We start from the raw sequence: 4,610 nt of genomic DNA, 5'->3' as shown, positions 1-4,610 counted from the left end.
TGTACGAGAGTCATCTAGGATTGAATCGTTGCTCTGCTCTTGTACAATCTTCTTAGGGCACCCCTGCCTTAATCTCCAGCTCAGGACAATAAGGCCTCTAACTGGAGCCATAGGGAAAGCCCTACCCCGCCTAGAATGTCCCAGACTCACAGGGGCGCGGCCGACTGTAGGAGGGAACGTGCTCTCAGCTTCCTGCTTGCTGCTTCTCTCTTTTGGCTCAAAAGAGCTGATGAACCCAGCAGCCAGCAGCTGCAGTGACTTATGGAGCACTGGAAATATAGCTCGTCCAAATGTGCCGTTAGTGTTAAACATGCACCAGATTCCCAAGACTCTGTACAGAGAAAAAGATAGCAAATATCTCATTAATAATTTTTTAAAGTTGAATTTATTGTCAAGTTAGCTAACATACAGTGTATACAGTGTGCTCTTGGCTTTGGGGGTAGATTCCCCTGATTCATTGCTTACATGCAACACCCAGTGATCATTAGTAATTTAAAAAATACATTAAGGGGTGCCTGGGTGGCTCAGTCCGTTAAATATTCGCCTTTGGCTCAGGTCATGATCTCATGGTGCTGTGCCCAGATTGCAATATCCCCCAAAACCAGAGACCACCAGGGAGACCGAGTCATGTATGCAAAAGCAAAGGGCATTTATTCGGGCTTAAGTTTGGGCTCCCAGACCTCACCAATGCAGTGGATCCATGCTGAGAGCCCCAAACAAAGGCTGGGTAGGATCTTTATGGGGTTTGGAAAAGGGGGGTTACAGAAAATTATGACATAGGTACAGTGATCCAATCATCATCATATAACAGCCTTTGCAGCAATTCTAACCATACACATTGTCCAGAGTGTTCGTTGCTTTTGGCAGGACCCAATCATGACCTTTAGTGTTTCTTTGAAAATAACCAATTACAGGGTGGGCTAAGGACGCCCACGTGGGGTGAGTAACTGGTTAGTCTAGCATTAAACAACAGGTGACTATCTATTGTTTCCATCTCCAGGCCTGTCTTTAGGAATGTTAAGTGTGTCAGCTGGCTGCTTTTGATTGGGTGCTGCGAGGGTGGTCGCTGGTTGAGCAGTATGTGCCCTTTCCTGCTATTGTCTACGATTCTGGGAAACTGAAACTTAGGCCTTTAAGCTCAGAGGGGAAACTTAAAGCCTATCATGGAGTCAGCTTGGTTTAGACTTGTGTCCTTTAAACGGTTCCTGAGTTCGAGCCCCACATCAAGCTCTGTTCAGACAGCTAGCTCTGAGCCTGGAGCCTGTCTTCAGATTCTGTGTCTCCCTGTCTCTGACCCTCCCCTGCTCACGCTGTCTTTCTCTCAAAATAAATAAGAACATTAAAAAAATAAATAAAAATACATTAAAATTTAAAAATACATGCTGAAATGATAATCTTTTGACTATATTGGATTAAATAAAATATACTATTAAAATCAGTTTCATCTTTCTTTGGGTGCCTTTTTAATGTGGTTCTTAGAACGTCTTAAATTACACATGTGGCTAGCCTTGTATTTCTACTGACAGCACTTACCTTTTCAAACACAGCATTCTCTTAACCTCATGAACAATCCCACAGTGTCCTCGCAGTGACAGAGGGCCACGGCTTTCTCAGAAATACTAAAGTATAGCAACTACCTTACTTTGCCATTTCCTCCGTGCTTTGCTCTTGTAATGAATCATTTCACATGATTCTCGAAGCAGCACTCTGAGGGGAAAGCTATGATTTTGTTCATTTTTCATAAAAGGAGAACTCAAGCTGGGCAGAGAAGTGAAGTCATTTAGTCAAGGTCACATGGAGCATAAGAGCAAGAACAGGAGACAGGAAAGGACATCAGGGACTCAGATGTGCACACCATACCTCTTGGTCTCCTGTCCTCATAGCCACAGAATCCACGCCCCTCCTCATCACAGAGTTTCCCGACCTTCTTAGTCTTAGAATCCCAGAGGCTTCTCCCAGGTGCACAATATGCAGGGTGCTCACCTTCAGAGACCTGCACCGCCCTCCTCGGTTGCATCAGTCAGGCCTGGATTTCCACATTGTGCTGACCTGGTTAGCCCCGGGAATCTGAGTGGGGGAACCCCCTCCTCAGTTGCCAGAGTCCAGCTCCAGCAAGTCCGGGGTTCACCTGAAGGATGGAGGTGTCGGCACGAATGAGATGAGAATCTGCGGAAGGGGGAAGGGAATGAAAGAGCCAGGAGTTTCTTTCCGATCAGCAGGCAGGCATCTCTCCACTGACCAGAGAGTCAGCTTTATTTATTGAAAATATGTATGGGGTACAAAACAGGAATGGCAATTGCCTTAGACAATGATTTCTGATGACAAATTCTTTGGTATGTAAAAATTTCCCAGAACCTAGATTGGTAGAAGACTCATGCATAATCTTTAACAATAGTGATTGAAGTAGGTGACTAGATGCTTATCACATGGGGAAGGAAGGGGTCTTCAGCCTTCAAATCCAAGGCTATGTTTTTTTTTAATGCTTTTTATTTATTTTTGAGAGACAGAGAGAGACAGCTGGAGCAGGGGAGGGTCAGAGAGAGAGAGGGAGACACAGAATCTGAAACAGGCTCCAGGCTCTGAGCTAGCTGTCAGCACAGAGCCCGATGCGGGGCTCGAACCCACGCACCGCGAGATCTGACCTGAGCCAAAGCCGGATGCTTAACCGACTGAGCCACCCAGGCGCCCCTCCAAGGCAATGTTTTTAGCATAGCAAAGGCAAGAGTTAGTTCTTTGGGAGCAGGGGTCAATAGCCTGTTTTCTAGAGGGGAAGAAAAACAGGTTTCTCAGGAAATGTAATATTTGCTCCCACAAACACAAAAGAAGAAACTCCTATAGTAAGTTTTTTCACAAGGCACAATTCGCCTATTTTTAGTATAGGAAGGCAAGTCACTCCTGATATCAGTCAGGTGCCTTGGGGAGTTGGTGCTTAAGCAAAAATTGAGTAGGGGTTGCCATCTGACAGTGGGAGGCCTTGCAAAACCCGCCTTATCTCATAAGGAAATTTTCTCAATTTCGTGAGTTCAGAAAATGCTTCCAGCACTGAGGCACAAGGGTGGGCTGTTTACACTTCAGAATGTGGGCTGAATTAGTGGTAGGGTTACATCAGGTTGGAGAGGTACACGTGGCCCACGATGCTGGCAGTGTTAGTGCTTGTGAGATTTGGGAGCCATGAGCCCCCTCTCAAGCCTGTTTGCAGTGTCCTTTCCGGAAGGAGCATGGGGCTTCTATCCATCTTCTTTGCCACTCTGCAAATCTGATCAAGCCCCTATTCCTTTAAGGACTCATTTTCAGGTCAAAGTTTAGCAGAACACTTGCCCACTATCTCCCTCTCACGTTCCACTTTCAGGTCGTCAGAACAATATTGTCTTCAGACAGTGTCCAAATATATGGTCAGAATTCATTCATTTGTTCAATTGTGCCAGCCACTAAACTAGGTATTATGAATACATCGGTCAGTCAGGCAAGAACCGTATGGTCCAAGCTCCCTGCAATCAGCATGGGCTCTTGCTAATAACAGCTGCTCACATGGAAGAGTAATCATTTCTATAAGTTAATTACAAATCATTGGCAAGACAAGAATAAAGAGAAAAGAAAAACAAGCGAGGGGATGTTATTTTACAAATTTCAGGCTGTTCTTCGAAATTACAAGTTCTATGGAATCAGAATTTGAGCTCCGCGCCACCAGGGGGCGCGGCAGGGACGCTTGCGCGGGATCCGCCTCCCGGAGACGCCGCTCTAGGACGCAGCCCGCTCTCCCGCTGCATTTCCGCCGGTGCTGGGTGGATGAGGAGTTTATTGCTGCTGTGATTCCCCCGCCCGCTCCTCTGGAGCCGTCCACGCCGCAGGTGTCCATCTCCCTCAATCCGCAGACATCCGCAGCTTCCCGCGCTCTCGGCTCTGTCTACGGTCGCTGTCTCGCGCCAGAGGTCACGGCTGCCCGGGGTGAGTCCACTGCGGGGATCGCTGAGCGCGTGGTCTGCCCCACCCCCACCTTTAAGGGAACCGAGGCTCGAGGGGTCGGAGAGAGCTGGCAGAGGCCTGCCCCGGTTCCAGGCCCCCCTTCTGGATCCGGGCCCAGCTCCTCCGCCGGATGCGGGCCTCTCACAATTCGTGTCCTCGAGAAATGGGCCCCGGGCTGGATCGCTCGCCCTCATATCTCCCTCCCCGCGGTAGCGGGTCCGGCGACGCGCTGGCCGAATGCCGCAGCGAGTGGCGCGGGGCCTCCTGTGACTTCGGGCCTGGAGGGCGCCTGGCTCCCCGAGATTTTAACGCACACTCCACCTCCGGCTCCCGGCCTCGAATCCCCCAGAGCCCACGAAGGGATCTTATAGAGCGTTAACCCATTTTGTTGTCAACAGCTTTAAGGGAAAGTGTTAACAACCCCTGTTGTGCCGAGCGGTTGTCAGAACTTTCAAATCGGGGCGGTCCCGGGGCCCCAGAGCGGCGGAGGCTGATTTCTGTGTCCTTGCTTTGCGCTAAAGCCCCTTCCCCGTGCTGTCTCCTGCCTAGGTGTTGCGGGCGCTGGAAGCAGATGGGGACTCTCCCTTGGACGGCTTTGGGGGCTGTGCGTCCCGCAGCACCCCTGTCTTTCCTGCAGGACCGTGATC

This window comes from Suricata suricatta, chromosome 12 (assembly GCF_006229205.1).
Source record: "Suricata suricatta isolate VVHF042 chromosome 12, meerkat_22Aug2017_6uvM2_HiC, whole genome shotgun sequence".
Classification (NCBI taxonomy): domain Eukaryota; kingdom Metazoa; phylum Chordata; class Mammalia; order Carnivora; family Herpestidae; genus Suricata; species Suricata suricatta.
This window is presented reverse-complemented; position numbering follows the sequence as displayed.